Genomic DNA, 19,190 nt, shown 5'->3' with positions numbered 1-19,190 from the left:
CTATAGCTTGACAAGGAAATTTTGACCTTGAAAAAAAGTATTGGCTACCTGTGCTTTCAGGGAACTGTGTTTTGGCTTCTGGGTAACCAGTAAGATAGGCATAGAAGGTGTTTTGTTGCTGGTTTGGTGAATCTAAGTATTGGAATATCCACCAGTTTGGGGGATTGTCTGCCCCATTCTTTGCAGTTTGTCCTAATTGATCAAGTTCAGCGTGCTGCTCCCAGAGTATCAGGCATCTGCAAATCTGCACAGGGAAGTAACCTCTGAGATGTTCTCAGTGTGGAAAATGCTCCAAATGAAAGTAACCCCACAGTGGACATCAGAGACGCCTCCATTTCCTCATTCCCACACACATCAGGGGCATTTGGCTCCCAAGGACCCAGCTGCCCATCACTCAGATAAGGATCCAGCAGCAGCCGAGAATCAGCTGGTCAGTGACCCTCTGGCTCTGCCTGGCCTAAGCAAACCACAGACAAAGGAGCAGAAGCCCCGATCAGCCCCTCCTCCCTGCTGCAGCCCTGGCTGCTGAGCTGATGGGCCACAGGTGGGGGAAGGGAGAGAGAGAAACTCCTCCAACTGCTCCCTCTGCCTGGCTGAAGTTCCCCCCTCTTCCTTCCCCTCCCAGCCGGGATCCCCCTGCCATGGAGATGAGGAGAAGGACTGTCATAACCATACAGCTAAGGGTAGCCTAGAATTCCTCCTTACCTGTAAGGGGGTAAAAAGCTTAAGTAACCTGGCTGGCACCTGACCAAAAAAAAACAATAAGGGGAAAAGATACTTTCAAATCTGAGGGAGAGAAGGCTTTTTTGTCTGTGTGATGCCTCTGCTGGAGATAGCTCAAGGAAGCAAGCAATCCAACTCCTATAGAGTTTGTAAGTAATCGAGCTAGAAAATGCGTTTGATTTTCTTTTGTTTTTGGCTTGTGAAATTCTCTGTGCTGGAGGGAATGTGCATTCCTGTTTTGGGTTTTGGTTTTTTTTGTAACTTTAAGGTTTTGCCTAGAGGAGGATTCTTTATGTTTTGAAGCTAATTGCCTGTGAGATTATCTTCCATCCTAATCTTACAAGGCTAGTTCTTTTATCTTTTTTGTTCTTCTAATAAAGTTCTGTGTTTTTTTTTTTAAATCGGATTGGGGATTTTAGGGTCCTAAAAACCCAAGGCTGGTCAGTGCTCATCTTGTTTATTCTCAAGCCTCCCCAGGAAAGGGGGTGTAAGGCTTGGGGGGATATTTTGGGGGAACAGGAATTCCAAGAGGTCCTTTCCCTGATCCTTTGTTAAATCACTCGGTGGTGGCAGCGTGCCGAATCTCAAACACACACACACACAAAATTTGTGCTTGGGAAAGTTTAACCTGAGCTGGTAGAAATAAGCTCAGGGGGTCTTTCATGCAGGTCCCCACATCTGTACCCCAGAGTTCAGAGTGGGGAAGGAACCCTGACATGGTGGGAGAGGTGGGATCATTTTGAACCAAAAGCACAGACTGAAGAGGTTTTCTGTTAGCTGAAAACAGCTACAGGTTCTGTCTCTTTGCCTGGAGGCAGAGGTATTCGATTACAGCCAGGGAATTCACAAGCTGGCTTTTTTTTTCTTTCTAACTCTTGGGTATAGCTCGGTTAAACACAAAAAGACCAGGGTGACAAAAAGCAATGTCCAACAAAACCTGGATTTAGCCAAACTGAAAGCAGACGAGAAAGAAAAGGAACATAAAAGACTGATCGAATTAAAACAACTCGAGAAAGATGCTGCTGAAAGAAAAAAGAAAGCCAAAAAGGCTGCCCACAGGAAAGCGATGGAGGCGGTGGTGAAACACTTGGAGGCGGAGATGGAGGTGAAATGCTTAGATCTGGAAAGCACTAAGATGGGTCCACTGGATAACCCTAACAATCCTTCCCCAAAAATCCACAAATGGGAGCGACTATGTCCACAGTATAATGAATCCAGTAATATTGCTGAATATTTCCTCACCTTTGAGAGACTATTGCAATTCATGCAATTCCTGAAACTCACAAGATGACCACATTGGTAGCAAAATTGACTGGAAGAGCTCTGGACGTATTCAACAAGATGCCTATTGATGAGGCTTCTGACTATAATAAATTCAAGGATTTGGTTTTGAAACAATTTCAAGTTACACCTGAAACTTACAGAGTAAATTTAAAGCCCTTAAGAGAGGGCCTGGACTAAGTAATGTGGCTTATGTAAACCAGATAAAGGATCTGTTAGATAAATGGGTCAAAGGAAGAGGTATAACTAACTTTGAAGGAGTGTGTGATTTGATGACTCAGAAACAATTCCTAAATATGACCAATGATAATATAAAACAGTGGGATAAGAAAATGGACTCAGCAGAAAGTCTTGCTTCGTATGCTGACCAATACGAGCAGTCCCAGACCGCCAAAGAGGCGGGGCAAACTGAAAAATCCAGGTGGAGGGAGCAGAAAGGAACAACCCTGGTCGCAGTTTAAGCGAACACCAGAAGGGACACGCTCAGACCACACCCTACTACCAGGGGCCACCCAAGGCCCCAGCTACACCCCAAGGAAAACCCCAGATACCTTATCATCCAACCACACCATTCTTCAGCAACCCACCTCACCCCAGTGACCAGTTAGCTGGGCGATGTTTTAAATTTAACGAGCCGGGGCATGTAAAGGCCAACTGCCCCAAGAACCCCAACAGACTACTGTTCATTGCACCAGTCACAGGAAACGTCCTCAGGCCCAGATGCCTCCCAGATACCCTCAGAGCAAAGGAAAACTTGAGTGTGAGCGGGAAGAAGGTTACAGTGTGAAGGGACACTGGAGCACAAGTGTCGGCTATCCACCAATCCTTAGTGGACCCCAACTTAATCGACCCAGAGACCCAAGTAACAGTTCAACCCTTCAAGTCAAACTTTTTTGACTTGCCTACAGCCAAGTTGCCTGTCCAGTACAAGGGCTGGTCAGGAATGTGGACTTTTGCAGTCTATGATGATTATCCCATTCTCATGCTGCTGGGGGAAGACTTGGCCAGTCATGTGAAGCTAGCCAAGAGGGTGGGAATGGTCATCCACAGCCAGGCTAAGCAAGCTGTCACACCTAGCTCTGTTCCTCAGACTTCTACAAGGGCCCAGTCCGTGTTACCAAAGACCCAAACGGAGCCAGTCCCAGAACTGGAACCCGCAAAGCCAACCGCACCAGAACCATTGCCAGCACTGAATCCAGCACTTGCAACCCCAACACCAGAGGGCACCACCAAGCCTGCACTGGCAGCGGAAGCAGGTAACCCTACACAAGAGGCTCAGCCAGAGCCTGAACACCAACATAGTGCACCAGCAGAGAGCGGTCCACAGTCAGTGGAAACAGCCCCATCACCTGCATCACTTCCAGAGAGACCAAGCCCAAATCCACGATCTAGTGAGGAACTGATGTCTCCAGCATCAAGGGAACAGTTCCAGGCCGAACAGGAAGCAGATGAAAGCCTCCAGGGAGCCAGGATGGCGGCATGGAGCAACCCACTGCCTCTCAGCTCTTCTAATCAATCCCGGTTTGTTGTAGAAAAAGGACTTTTATACCATAAAACTCTTTCTGGTGGACACCAGGAAAACTGGCATCCTCAAAGACAGTTGGTAGTTCCAACTAAGTAACAGGTAAAGCTCTTGAGCTTAGCCCACGATCATCCTAGTGGCCATGTTGGGGTGAACAGAACCAAAGACCGTTTGGGAAAGTCCTTCCACTAGGAGGGAATGGGCAAGGATGTTTCTGCCTATGTCCGGTCTTGTGAGGTATGCCAAAGAGTGGAAAAACCTCAAGACCAGGTCAAAGCCCCTCTCCAGCCACTCCCCATAATTAAGGTTCCATTTCAGCAAGTAGCTGTGGATATTCTGGGTCCTTTCCCAAAAAAGACACCCAGAGGAAAGCCGTACATACTGACTTTCATGAATTTTGCCACTCGATGGCCGGAAGCAGTAGCTCTAAGCAACACCACAGCTAAAAGTGTGTGCCAGGCACTAGCAGACATCTTTGCCGGGGTAGGTTGGCCTTCCAACATCCTTACAGATTCGGGAACTAATTTCCTGGCAGGAACCATGAAAAACCTTTGGGAAGCTCATGCGGTGAGCCACTTGGTTGCCATCCCTTACCACCATCAAACGAATGGCCTGATGGAGAAGTTTAGTGAAACTTTGGGGGCCATAATACATACATTTGTAAATGAGCACTCCAATGATTGGGACCTAGTGTTGCAACAGTTGCTCTTTGCCTACAGAGCTGTAACACATCCCAGTTTAGGGTTTTCACCAGTTAAACTTGTATATGGCCGCAAGGTTAAGGGGCCATTACAGTTGGTAAAGCAGCAAAATGGGAGGGGTTTACGCCTTCTCCAGGACCTAACATTCTGAACTTTGTAACCAACCTACAAAACACCCTCTGAACCTCTTTAGCCCTTGCTAAAGAAAACCTAAAAGTTGCTCAAAAAGAGCAAAAAGCCTGGTATAATACACGTGCCAAAAAGCATTCCTTCAAAGTAGGGGACCAGGTCATGGTCTTAAAGGCGCTCCAGGCTCATAAAATGGAAGCGTCGTGGGAAGGGCCATACATGGTCCAAGAGTGCCTGGGAGCTGTTAATTATCTCATAGCCTTCCCCACCTCCAACCGAAAGCCTAAGGTGTACCATATTAATTCTCTAAAGCCTTTTATTCCCAGAGCATTAAAGGTTTGTCAGTTTACAGCCCAGGGAGGAGATGACGCTGAGTGGCCTGAAGGTGTCTACTGCAAAGGGAAAAGCGATGGTGGCGTGGAAGAGATGAACCTCTCCATGACCCTTGGGCATATGCAGCGACAGCAGGTCCAGGAGCTGTGCGCTAGCTACGCGCTGACGTTCTCAGCCACCCCAGGACTGACTGAACGGGCATACCACTCCATTGACACAGGCAATGCTCACCCAATTAAAGTCCAACCTTTCCGGGTGTCTCCTCAAGCTAAAACTGCTATAGAACGGGAGATCCAGGATACGCTACAGATGGGTGTAATCCGCCCCTCTGGAAGTGCATGGGCATCTCCAGTGGTTCTAGATCCCAAACCAGATGGGGAGATACGTTTTTGCTTGGACTACCGTAAGCTAAATGCTGTAACTCGCCCCGACAACTATCCAATGCCACGGACAGATGAACTATTTGGAGAAATTGGGATGGGCCCAGTTCATCTCTATGTTAAATTTAACCATGGGGTACTAGCAGGTACCGCTAGATGAATCCGCCAAGGAAAGGTCAGCCTTCACCACCCGTGTCGGGCTGTATACATGCAATGTGCTCCGTTTCGGGCTGCAAAATGCACCCTCCGCCTCCCAAAGACTTGTAGAGGGTCTCCTAGTGGAATTGGGAGAATATGCAGTCGCCTATCTGGACAATGTGGCCATATTTTCTGATTTGTGGGCAGAACACCTGGAGCGTCTACAACAAGTTTTCAAGCGCATAAGGGAGGCAGAACTAACTGTTAAGGCTAAGAAGTGTCAAATAGGCTTAAACAGAGTGACTTACCTTGAACACCAGGTGGGTCAAGAAACTACCAACCCCCTACAGGCCAAGGTGGATGCTATCCAAAAGTGGCCTGTCCCAAAGTCAAAGAAACAGGTTCAATCCTTCTTAGGCTTGGCTGGATATTACAGGCGATTTGTATTGCAATACAGCCGAATCGCCGCTCCACTGACAAACCTAACCAAAAAGGAACAGCCAAATGCGGTTCAGTGGATTGATGCGTGTCAAAAGGCCTTTAACCAGCTTAAAGCAACACTTATGTCTGACCCTGTGCTAAGGGCCCCAGACTTTGACAAACTGTTCCTAGTAACCACAGATGCATCCGAGCGTGTTGTGGGAATAGTCTTAATGCAGAAAGAACCAGATCAGAAATTCCATCCTGTCATGTTTCTCAGCAAGAAGCTGTCTGAGAGGGAAAGCTACTGGTCAATCAGCAAAAAGGAATGTTACGCCATTGTCTACACTCTGGAAAACCTACACCATACGTTTCCGAATGGCGTTTCCACCTGCAAACTGACCATGCTCTGCTAACGTGGCTTCATACCGCCAAGGGAAATAACAAAAAACGTCTTCGGTAAAGTTTAGCTCTCCAAGATTTTAATTTTAAAATACAACACATTTCAGAAGCTTCTAACAAAGTGGCTAATGCACTCTCCCATAAAAGTTTCCCAGAAACAAGTGGTTAAAATCGTCCTTAAAATGTAAAATATATTGTTAGTCTTTATATTGTCAAGTAGTATATCTACAAATGCATGTGTCTTATTAATTCTGTTTTCTCCTAGAGCTCCAGGAAGAAATCACAGCCAGTGTTTCACACTATCTGTGATTTGGGGGGGCGTGTCATAACCATACAGCTAAGGGTAGCCTAGAATTCCTCCTTACCTGTAAGGGGTTAAAAAGCTTAAGTAACCTGGCTGACACCTGACCAAAAAAAAACAATAAGGGGAGAAGATACTTTCAAATCTGAGGGAGAGAAGGCTTTTTTGTCTGTCTGTCTATCTGTGTGATGCCTCTGCCGGAGACAGCTCAAGGAAGCAAGCAATCCAACTCCTATAGAGTTTGTAAGTAATCGAGCTAGAAAATGCGTTCGATTTTCTTTTGTTTTTGGCTTGTGAAATTCTCTGTGCTGGAGGGAATGTATATTCCTGTTTTTGTTTCTTTTTGTAACTTTAAGGTTTTGCCCAGACTGGGATTCTCTATGTTTTGAAGCTAATTGCCTGTGAGATTATCTTCCATCCTAATCTTACAAGGCTAGTTCTTTTATCTTTTTTGTTCTTCTAATAAAGTTCTATGGTTTTTTTTAAAATCGGATTGGGGTTTTTAGGGTCCTAAAAACCCAAGGCTGGTCTGTGCTAATCTTGTTTATTCTCAAGTCTCCCCAGAAAGGGGGTGTAAGGCTTGGGGGGATATTTTGGGGGAACAGGAACTCCAAGTGGTCCTTTCCCTGATCCTTTGTTAAATCACTCGGTGGTGGCAGCGTACCGAATCCCAAACACACACACAAAATTTGTGCTTGGGAAAGTTTAACCTACGCTGGTAGAAATAAGCTTATGGGGTCTTTCATGCAGGTCCACACATCTGTACCCCAGAGTTCAGAGTGGGGAAGAAACCCTAACAAGGACACTTGGGCCAGGCCCCACCTTCACTCTACACACCTGTCCCCACCCCACATCTTCCACCAGCCTCTGGGCTGGGCTCCCCCACTTACCTGGAGCTGTCCCTGCAGGGGGAGTGTCCCTGGGGGCTGGTAACTCCTCACTTCCCCGAATCCCCCAGGGCGCTGGGCTATGGGGGATCAAATGTTAAGAGACCAGGCCGATGAGTTCTGGGAAGGACACTGGGCATTGAATGGTTGGGGCTGGTGGAGCTGGGAAGCAGGGGGAGCTGGGTCCTGGGGTATCGAGTGTTTGGGGATGATGGGATAAGAGGCGAGGGGGAGCACAGGGGTAGAGAGGTGCTGCCTCTCCTCACTCACCCTCTCTGCCCCTTCTCCGTGCCCCCTCTGCATTCAGACAGCACCACTGAGAAGGGCTGATTCCCACAGGACCCTTTGTGGGAGACTGAGAGATCCCACCTCTGCCTTTGAGCGTCTGTCTATGGTAGGAAATATGGTCGGGATTAGCCAGCGCATCTCTGTGACCCTCCACCAGGTTTCCTAGTGTAACCTCACCCTGAGCATCTTATGTGTAAGGCTAAGATTTTGTCATGGATATGTTTAGTAAAAGTCATGGACAAGTCACAGGCTCAATGATCAAGGGGGCAGCTCTCAGCCACCGTTGGCTGTGTGGGTACTCCACAGCTCCGAACCAAAACGGGGTGAAGTCACGGAGGTCTCTGGAACTCACAGATTCTGTGACTTCCATAACACAATTGTAGCCTTACTTATGTGTTCTGATGCCCTACCAATTAACAGAGTGATTGTTAGTCCCTAAATTCCCCCTTTGGGGCTGGATTGTCTCGTTCCCAGATAGTCTCAGATTACTCCAGGCCCTGCTAAAAAGCATTTAGTGTTTGTACATTTTCTGCCTTAGGGAGCAGAATTAACTAGATGCTAAATAAATGGGGAGCAGGGACAGTAAAATGTGGTGTTTTAGCTTCTGTGCTATTTGAGGATGATGGGGTGAGTCCGAGGGATTCCCTCCTTCCCCCATCACCATCATGCTCCACTCTCAACATGGTAACATCTGTCCCAGCAATGGACAGTTTTACCTTCTCCTCATTCTACCCCTCCACCTCTCAAGGTGTCACTTACCACCGTGACCCTGGCTCTCCATGCTTAGGAATCACAGTTTTGATGTCTATGGTCTTAGTCAGACTCGGGAGGGCTGGAGAAGGAAGTGTCACAGACCTGGGAGTGGGTGAGGAAATCCCAATGAACCTCAAAGCAGAATCTGACATTTCACATCTTATAGCCTTGTTTCCATCTATTGGTAAAATTGCTTCCACCGGCTTTTTCTAGGCTTAGTCCAGATCATATGTAGATGGGAAGAGGTTTTTTTGTCTTTCTTTCTCTTGTAGTATACTGCTGCTAAAACTTTTGCAACTAATACAACCGAAAAATGAGGCGAGAAGTGAAGCCGGTTTTGCCACTAAAGGTATATTTATTTTCTAGGTTTTTAATTTTAAAGAATTATCTGAGAACATGAATGTGTTTTATAGCCCACCCTGGGCTATAGGTTTTTCCCTCTTTGTGAAGGCCGTTTGGTCACATGCATTGATATCAGTTGAGTTTGACAGCATGTAACTCAGATTTATTGAGGATTTCACGAGACAAATGATCATTTGCCAGAATCGTCTTTTTATAGATTTTATTTTATTTTAATCTTTATCTAACCTTTCGTCATGAGATTTTTGTGTGTGTGGTTTTAACAATGAGAGTGATCAGTATCTCTCAGCACAAACACTGATGGTGCAGACTAGATCCAGACGCCGAGGGGCAGAGACTGAAATGGGGAATGAAGTTATTTCCTGCTCCCTGCAGAGATGTGAGATACGTTGGGAGGGGGACAAGGTGGGGGGAACAGAGCTGGGAAACTGCTGGGCTTGCTCCTCGGAGCCAAGTGGCTGAGACTGCGAACTGTGAACTCGCTGCATCAGAGCCAGAGAGCGACTAAACGGGGCCAGTGAGTGTCATGTGAAGCTGCCCCTGAAATCTAAAGGACCAAAGAAGGATAGGGGACGTGGGCAGCATTTCCATATTGCTGAGATGCTAAGGTTGGGCACAGGGAAGAAGGGATCCGGGGATGTCAACACACTTGGGCAGCCTTGAAGCCAGGCTGACCTCCATCACTGTGGTCAGAGGAGGATGAGGAACCTGACAGCCCACCTGGTCTCCGCCTCCCACTCACCACAGTGTCCTGTGTCGGGATGACAGAGATTTTCTTTGCCCCACTCACCCCACACTGCATGCCTCTTGTTACTAACCCCCTGTGCCCTATGTTCCCCACTTGCATATGGTTCTGATATATTGTGTACAATGTGTGCCTGGTGAGGGATCTTTGGAAAACTCATGATCTGCTGAATGTTGTGCCATTGAAATGCATGTGACACCAGTGCATATCGAAAGGTGAGATTTGCCTGTATGTTTGTTGCTAGGGTGACCATATTCCAGGTGCCCAAAAAGAGCACACTGATGAGGGGAGGCAGCTGTGGTGGGGAATCTGGGGGTAAAATTAGGGGGTACTGCAGGGGGTGCAGTGGGGGTACTCATGAGGTGAGTGTGATGGGTTGGATCACAGAAAACCCCTTCGGAACTGCCAACTGATATGCCGAGACTACCTTGAAGCCCATTTTCCCTGGCAGCTTGAGACTTCAGAACCCTGCCTGGTTGTGCCAGACACGCTTGCCTGCTACAAACACAGCCCCAGGTCTGAACCACATACCTCAAAAGCTGCAGGCTTAACTGAAAAGAGCTTAAGAAGTGTTCCTGTCTCCAACGCTCAGGTACCCAGCTCCCAATGGGGTCCAAACCCCAAATAAATCCACGTTACCTTGTATAAAGCTTATAAAGGATAAACTCATAAATTGTTTGCCCTCTATAACACTGTTAGAGATCTGCACAGATGTTCCCCCCCCGAGGTATTAATACATGCTCTAGGTTAATTAATAAGTAAAAAGTGATTTTATTAAATACAAAAAGTAGGATTTAAGTGGATATAAGTAATAACAGACAGAACAAAGTAAATTACCAAACAAAATAAAATAAAACAGGCAAGTCTAAGCCTAATACAGTAAGAAAGTGGTTACAGATGAAATCTCACCGTCAGAGATGTTCCAACAAGTTTCTTTTACAGACTAGGCTCCTTCTAGTCTGGGTCCAGCAATCACTCACACCCCCTGTAGTTACTGTCCTTTGTTCCAGTTTCTTTCATGTGTCTTTTGGGGGTGGCGAGGTGATCTCTTGAGCCAGCTGAAGACAAAATGGAGGGGGTCTCCCAGGGGCTTAAATAGACTTTCTCTTGTGGGTGGAGCCCCCGCTCCTCTCTCCTATGCAGAAGCCAGCTGCAAGCTGGAGTTTTGGAGTCACATGGGCAAGTCACATTTCCATGCATGACTCAGAACTTTACAGGTGGCAGCCATTGCTCACATGCTACCTTGAAAGTCCCCAGGTAGACTTCTTATGTGGATTGGAGTCTTCCAAGGTTCCATTGTCTGTTAAGTTTCAGAGTAGCAGCCGTGTTAGTCTGTATCCGTAAAAAGAAAAGGAGGACTTGTGGCGTCTTAGAGACTAACAAATTTATTAGAGCGTAAGCTTTCATGAGCTACAGCTCACTTCATCAGATGCAACATCTGATGAAGTGAGCTGTAGCTCACGAAAGCTTATGCTCTAATAAATTTGTTAGTCTCTAAGGTGCCACAAGTCCTCCTTTTCTTTTTATTGTCTGTTAAGTGTTTCTTGAGTTGGCACTTACCTTACAAATTCCTTTCTTAAGAAGCTGACCAAATGCCTTACTAAGGCTACTTAAAATCAAACAAATACGCAGCCAATATTCATCGCTTCAAATACAAAAATGATACATGCATACAAATAGGATGAATATATTCAGTAGATCATAACCTTTAGAGAGGCATGTTACATGGCATACATAGCATAAAACATATTCCAGTTATGTCATGTATACATTCATAAGCATATGTCCGTAAAGCGTTATGGGGTGCAACGTCACAGTGAGGGCGGTGTTAGTTGCTGTCATAGTGGCAGGGCACTGGCAGAAGCCCAGAATGCAGCAACAGCCGTCAGTCAGCACCTAGGTGCGTGGGTGCCAGGGCCTGGGTGGGCAGGGAGCTGGCAGCAATCGGCTGCAGATGCAAGGGAATAGACCAATCAGCTGTGGGTGCAGGGGAATGGACCAATTGGAAAGCTGACCAATCAGAGCTGTTTCTGAGCTGCAGCCCCTCTGCTCGGCAAAACCCCTGGATATTTGCTGTGATAGGAAAACCCCACTCGGCAGGCTCAAAAGTGAGGCTCTGTCCAGGAAAATCCAGATATATGGTAACCCTATTTGTTACTGAAATATGTCATAGTTCTGGGGAACACCCACGGACTAGCTCCTCAGAGACAACAAAGGACTGACTGTTGGTGTTAAAACTATTATCTGGCCGTCCACCAAGAGGAAGAAGGGGGGAAAATGAAATGTTCAGTTCATCTGTAGGACAGTTTGGAGCTCACGTATGCCAGACCTGACAGAGTCTGGTCAGATCTACTGACTGGACACCCAAAGTCTAGTTACTGCGGGTGGGGAGGCATTGGGTCATCACCCTCACCAGCCCCTACTCAGCTGGGGCTGCCTCCTACCTGCATTGGGTGGCAGCAGCTCCCAGCCCCAGCTCCATAGGCAAGTCCCCCTTCACAGGTCGTGGATGGGAGCAGAGCCTCGGGGGAAGAGGCAAGGCAGGGGTGGGGCCTCAGGGGAAGAGGTGGGGCAGGCGTGGGACCTTGGGGGAAAAGGCAGGGCAGGGGAGATTCTGGCACTCCTGCTGGACTACCTAGTTCTTAAAAATTACCAAGTTGGCAACCCAAGTCACTGGCTGAAAGGCTGTGAAAAATATTAGCACTTTTCACAGCTGCAGACCTACTAGATAAAAATCAATAAATCACCACGATTTTGATGTGTCTATGGGTAAGGGGACTGTTGGCCCCTTACTGAACCTTAGTGGGGTGTTGGGAGGGGCTTTGGTTGGCCCTCTCCCAATACCAAAAGACAGGAGGAGAGCCAATGAGAAATAAAGACCCTGAGACTCGTCCCCAGGGCCAATGGGGAGAGGCTAACACTGTAAGTCAGCCTCATTGACAACACAGGCTGGCCAATGAGGGAGTCAGGAGTCCGTCCTCTGTGTGAGCTGGAGCTGCCTACCAGAGAAGGGCAGAGCTAAGGGGAGAGTAGCAGCCTGAGCTGGGTTTTCACTGGGTGAAAGCAGCAGGTTTTCACTGGGTCCTCCAAACACACGTGTGCAATTTAGGGGGCTAAGGGCCAGTTGGATTTCCAGCCCCCCTTGGTGCCTAACCCCGGTGATTTCACAGGGAGTCAGGCGCCTCCCTTTGGAAATCCCAGCAGGGCCCTCTCTGCATCCTCAGGCACTTCAATCCCGCTGCCACACTGCCCCGAGTCCCTGGCCCTTTCCACGCCTCTGCCCTCGACTGAGGAGGTGCTAGCACTGGGCAAAAGAAGCTCAAGGCAAGTGTTTTTTCTTTGTCGAATGACAAAATGCATCCCCCGCCCCATTCCCAGTCTGCTGCCTTCACACACACAGATGGCTGGGCCTTTTCCGGCTCAAACTTGCCAAAATTAATCAACTCACAACCCAGGGCTGAAACGGTTCAGCCCAAAAAGGAGACGTTGGAGGGAGCTGGAAGCCAACAGGAAAGGGCTTGCAGAATGGAGGCGCCCAGGCAGCCAGAACTGCTAGCACCAGCTAATAATCTGTCAGCACCCGCAGCTCTCGTCTAGCGCTTGTCATTGCTCAGGAGACAAGAGGGTCACCCAGTGGGGACCAGGAGACTTCCCATGCCCAGCCACGTCCCCCTGCCCTCAATCCCATCCTGGGCGAGGGAGAAGCTGGGATCCATCAGTAACTCACACAGCACTGTGCCGAGGGGGAATCAGGAAGGATGATCTCTCAGCCTGCGCCTCTGAAAGTCATTGGCTTGATTAGGGGGATCAATTGGCGGGGGGGCTAACTGCTCCCTATAGAGCTCCCCACATGGGCAAATGCCCTGAGGATGGGAGGGGCGGATGGGCAAACTGCTTACAGCGGAACCTGGGGCGTCTGTGGCCCGTGTGCATATCTGTGGTGTGTATGTAGGGCGTTATTTGGTTTTTACCGATTTTCACCCAATTTTGGCTCACTGAGGTGCACAGAAGTACTGATTAGGGCAAGAAAATCCTGCCGTGACAGTAGGTCGATGTGTTTCTGTTAATAATAAATTAGTGTAAGTGTAAAGGCGAGGCTGTCTGTTAACGTCGGCCAATGGACAGGAAGATACAAACACACGCGCACAGAAACCAGGGCCGGCCTTAGGGGTGGGCCACCTGGGTGACTGTCCAGGGGCGCTGGTGTCCAGAGGATGCTGTGCAGCAGGCTGCTGGTGTAGTCAGAAACTTCTCCCAGCTGGCAGGGGAGCGCTGAGGGGGGCGCCCAGATTTCTCCCTGCTCCCTCCCCTCGGAGAACATGGGGCGGGGGGGGCATGAGTGGTGATGCACAGATACTGCTCCCCCCCAAAAAAATGTTCCTCCATGCCCCTAGAGGGCTGTGAGCGGGGGAGGAAGGAGCAATACCAAGTGCTCCATGCATCCAGGTCACTTTCCCCCAAGCCTGTGCTGTGATGCATCAACTGATGGTTTCTCTTCACCTAGAGCAGTGGTTCTCAAACCATGGGTCGCGACCCAGAACTCAGTCGTGGAATGGAAAGGACTGGGTCACGATGGCTCTGGTCAGCATCACCAACCAGGCTGTTAAAAGTCCCATCGGCGGTGCTGCCCGGCTAAGACAGGCTAGTTCCTACCTGTTCCGACACCATCCTGGTAGCGGCCAGCAGCAGGTCCGGCTCCTATGCGGGGGGCAGGGGCTCTGCGCGCTGCCCTGCCCTGAGGACCAGCTCCGCACTCCCGGCCAATGGGAGCTGGGGGGCAGGCGGTGCCTGTGGGCAAGAGCAACACGAAGCCGCGTGCATGCTTCCTCCTAGGAGCTGGACCTGCTGCTGGCTGCTTCTGGGGGGCAGCATGGTTCACGGTCCCAGGACAGGCGGGAAGCCTGCCTCTGCACCCCAGCTGCGCTGCTGACCGCAAGCCGCCGGAGGTAAACCTGAGGCGCGCCCCAACCCCCTGCCCCAGCCCTAAGCCTCCCCTAACCCGGAGCCCCCTCCTGCACCCCAAACCCCTCAGCCCCGGCCCCACCCCAGAGCCTGAACCCTCAGCCCAGAGCCCTGACTCCCCCCACACACTCCAATGCACTGCCCCAGCCCAGACCCCCTCCCAGACCCTGAACCCCTCACCCCTGTACCCCAACCCTCTGCCCCAGCCCTGAGCCCCTCCCACACCTCAAACCCCTCATCCCCAGCTCCGTTGGGTCATGGGCATCAACAATTTTCTTCAACTGGGTCGCCAGAAAAAAAGTTTGAAAACCACCGACCTAGAGTAGCGTGTACAGTACTGGTCACACCATTTGAAAAAGGCTATTGCAATATTAGAGAGGGTTCAGAGAAGGGCAATGAGAATGATGAAGGGCCTGGAAAGACTCTTTTGGTAAGAAAGATTCAAAAGAATGGGATAGTTTACCTTAGAAAGTAGATGAATAGGCGGGAATAGGATAAAATAATGAATGGGACAGAGAAGACTGGAAACGTCTTTTCTGCCTGTCTCAGAACACAAGAACAATAGGACAGTCAATGAAATGGAAAGGGATCAAATTCAAAATCAATAAGAAATACTTTCACACAACATGTAATTAAACTGTGGAACTCATTGCTACATGGAGTTTTTGAGGCCAGTAATTTAGCAAGATTCAAAAAAGGGATTGGATATTGATGATATGAATAACTAGAAACCCCAGAGTTATAATAGTTAAGTTAATGCAAATAAAATTTTTTGGAAGGAATAAATTGGTCAAGGCTTAAAATGATCTCTAACTATTAGGGATTAGTAACACTCTTATATAGTATTTTCCCTCAAAGCGCTTTACAAAGGAGGTACAGGAAGGGTCTTGACCTTAAACCTGAATCTGAGCCTGGTTTTATGATGTTGTGTAGAAGGAAAGCTGCCAAGCCTGCTCCCAGCAAGTCTCTGTTGGCTTCTTTGTGTATGTAATTGCTTCATTTCTTTAAGTAGCATGTTGCTTGTTTGGGGGCTTTTCTGGGGGGGGTGGGAGTATGTGGCTTCTGGTGTGTTGTGTGTTTGTTGATGGGTTTGTTTGTTTGTTTTAATTTCCCGCCAGAGAGCGTGACTGGCTCCCGGTTGGGCAATCTGCTTTACAAGGCTGCTTGCTGGGTCTGGCAGGAAATGAAACTTACACTGTCTGCAAAGAGCCATGGCTGCAGCCGTGAATCCTTTGAAGAGCCTCCGAGATGAAGCTACTTGCTCCATCTGTCTGAGTTTTTTTAAGGATCCAGTGTCTTTAGATTGCGGGCACAATTTCTGCCAAGCCTGCATCGCCCAGTGCTGGAAGGGACCAAATACAGACATCTCCTGCCCTCAGTGAAGAGAGACCTTTCCCCAGAAGACCCTAAGGCCGAACAGACAACTGGGGAACTTTGTAGATATAGCCAAGCAGCTGAATGTCCCAGCAGCGGCAGGAGGAGAAGGAGGAGATTTGTGCAACGTGCACCAGGAGCCTTTCAAATTCTTCTGTAACCAGGACCAAATGCTCACCTGTGTGAACTGCAAGGAGTCCCAGGCTCACCGCGCTCACAGGGTGGTCCCTCTAGAGGAGGCTGCCCGGGAGTATAAGGTAGGCCACAGCTAGGCACATGCCGGGAGCGGGGCCCAGGCCACAGCAGATGTGGATGCAGTGGTGCTGGAAAACTTTTTGGAGTGGTTTCAGTGGTAGCCGTGTTAGTCTGTATCAGCAAAAAAAAACGAGGAGTCCTTGTGGCACCTTAGAGACTAAGGGTATGTCTACACTATGAAATTAGGTCGAATTTATAGAAGTCGGTTTTGCAGAAATCGTTTTTAAATAGTCGATAGTGTGTGTCCCCACACAAAATGCTCTAAGTGCATTAAGTGCATTAACGCGGCGGAGTGCTTCCACAGTACCGAGGCAAGAGTCGACTTCTGGAGCGTTGCACTGTGGGTAGCTATCCCACAGTTCCCGCAGTCTCCACTGCCCATTGGAATTCTGGGTTGAGATCCCAATGCCTGATGGAGCAGAAAACATTGTTGCGGGTGGTTCTGGGTACATGTCATCAGGCCCTCCTTTCCTCCCTCCCTCTGTGAAAGCAACGGCAGACAATCATTTCGCACCTTTTTTCCTGAGTTACCTGTGCAGACGCCATACGACGGCAAGCATGGAGCCCATTCAGCTCACTTTGGCAATTAGGAGCACATTAAACACCACACGCATTATCCAGCAGTATATGCTGCACCAGAACCTGGCAAAGCAATACTGAGCGAGTAGGCGACGTCAGCGCGGTGACGAGAGTGATGAGGACATGGACACAGACTTCTCTCAAAGCACCGGCCCTGGCAATGCGGGCATCATGGTGCTAATGGGGCAGGTTCATGCGGTGGAACGCCGATTCTGGGCTCGGGAAACAAGCACAGACTGGTGGGACCGCATAGTGTTGCAGGTCTGGGACGATTCCCAGTGGCTGCGAAACTTTTGCATGCGTAAGGGCACTTTCATGGAACTTTATGACTTGCTTTCCCCTGCCCTGAAGCGCATGAATACCAAGATGAGAGCAGCCCTCACAGTTGAGAAGCGAGTGGCAATAGCCCTGTGGAAGCTTGCAACGCCAGACAGCTACCGGTCAGTTGGGAATCAATTTGGAGTGGGCAAATCTACTGTGGGGGCTGCTGTGATGCAAGTAGCCAACACAATCAAAGATCTGCTGATATCAAGGGTAGTGACCCTGGGAAATGTGCAGGTCATAGTGGATGGCTTTGCTGCAATGGGATTCCCTAACTGTGGTGGGGCCATAGACGGAACCCATATCCCTATCTTGGCACTGAAGCACCAAGCCGGCGAGTACATAAACCACAAGGGGTACTTTTCAGTAGTGCTGCATGCACTGGTGGATCACAAGGGACATTTCACCAACATCAACGTGGGATGGCCGGGAAAGGTACATGACGCTCGCATCTTCAGGAACTCTGACTATTTCAAAAGCTGCAGGAAGGGACTTTATTCCCAGACCAGAAAATAACCATTGGGGATGTTGAAATGCCTATAGTTATCCTTGGGGACCCAGCCTATCCCTTAATGCCGTGGCTCATGAAGCCGTACACAGGCAGCCTGGACAGTAGTCAGGAGCTCTTCAACTACAGGCTGAGCAAGTGCAGAATGGTGGTAGAATGTGCACTTGGACGTTTAAAAGCGCGCTGGCGCAGTTTACTGACTCGCTTAGACCTCAGCGAAACCAATATTCCCACTGTTATTACTGCTTGCTGTGCACTCCACAATATCTGTAAGAGTAAGGGGGAGACGTTTATGGCGGGGTGGGAGGTTGAGGCAAATCGCCTGGCCGCTGGTTACATGCAGCCCAACACCAGGGCAGTTAGAAGAGCACAGGAGGGCGTGGTGCGCATCAGAGAAGCTTTGAAGACCAGTTTCGTGACTGGCCAGGCTACAGTGTGAAAATTCTGTTTGTTTCTACTTGACGAAACCCCCACCCCTTGGTTCACTCTACTTCCCTGTCAGCTAAGCACCCTCTCCTCCTCCCTTCGATCACCGCTTGCAGAGGCAATAAAGTCATTGTTGCTTCACATTCATGCATTCTTTATTAATTCATCACACAAATAGGGGGATAACTGCCAAGGTAGCCTGGGAGGGGTGGTGGAGGAGGGAAGGACAAGGACAGACAGAACTTTAAAAGTTTAAAAGTTTAAAACTTATTGAATGCCAGCCTTTTGTTGCTTGGGCAATCCTCTGAGGTGGAGTTGCTGGGTGTCCGGAGGCCCCCCCACCGCGTTCTTGGGCGTCTGGGTGAGGAGGCTATGGAACTTGGGGAGGAGGGCGATTGGTTACACAGGGGCTGTAGCGGCAATCTGTGCTCCTGCTGCCTTTCCTGCAGCTCAACCATACACTGGAGCGCATTAGTTTGATCCTCCAGCAGCCTCAGCATTGAATCCTGCCTCTTCTCATCACGCTGCCACCACCTTTCAGCTTCAGCCCTCTCTTCGGCCTGCCACTTACTCTCTTCAGCCCGCCACCTCTCCTCCCGGTCATTTTGTGCCTTCCTGCACTCTGACATTGTCTGCCTCCATGCATTCGTCTGTGCTCTGTCAGTGTGGGAGGACAGCATGAGCTCAGAGAACATTTCATCATGAGTGTGTTTTTTTCGCCTTCTAATCTTCACTAGTCTCTGGGAAGGAGGAGATCCTGTGATCCTTGAAACGCATGCAGCTGGTGGAGAAAATAAAAGGGACAGTGGTATTTAAAAAGACACATTTTATAGAATGTGTGGGTCCAAATCGAGCTACAAACAGTGATTTGAGGGAAGATTTTTTCAAAGGCACATATGGTGATTAGGTGTCTAATTCACATTGACAGTCAATAGCTCACGAAAGCTCATGCTCAAATAAATTGGTTAGTCTCTAAGGTGCCACAAGTACTCCTTTTCTTTTTGCAAAGACAGACTAACACGGCTGTTACTCTGAAAACAGCCACTGGGTACCTATCTCTGAAATCCTCCCCCTGAATCTCCATCTATAACCATCAGACACAACTGGTTTCCTCTGGGACAATGTAATTAACAAAATGCCAGATGAACCATGTTAGAGCTAGAGAAAAAGCATTTTTGACAGTATATATTGTAACTGGCATTTTGTGTGGATAACCAGCAGAACTTTCATAAATTCATAGATATTAAGATCAGAAGGGACCATTATGATCATCTAGTCCAACCTCCTGCACAACGCAGGCCACAGAATCTCACCCACCCACTCCTGCGAAAAACCTCTCACCTATGTCTGAGCTATTGAAGTCCTCAAATCGTGGTTTAAAGACTTCAAGGAGCAGAGAATC

General features: G+C 48.8%; 1 pseudogene; it reads right to left on the bottom strand.

Moving 5' to 3' along the window:
* Positions 1–19,190, bottom strand: part of LOC144274052 (class I histocompatibility antigen, F10 alpha chain-like) — a 34,056-nt pseudogene that overhangs the window by 621 nt on the left and 14,245 nt on the right.

The sequence above is a fragment of the Eretmochelys imbricata genome, chromosome 14, assembly GCF_965152235.1.
Source record: "Eretmochelys imbricata isolate rEreImb1 chromosome 14, rEreImb1.hap1, whole genome shotgun sequence".
Classification (NCBI taxonomy): domain Eukaryota; kingdom Metazoa; phylum Chordata; order Testudines; family Cheloniidae; genus Eretmochelys; species Eretmochelys imbricata.
This window is presented reverse-complemented; position numbering and strand designations above follow the sequence as displayed.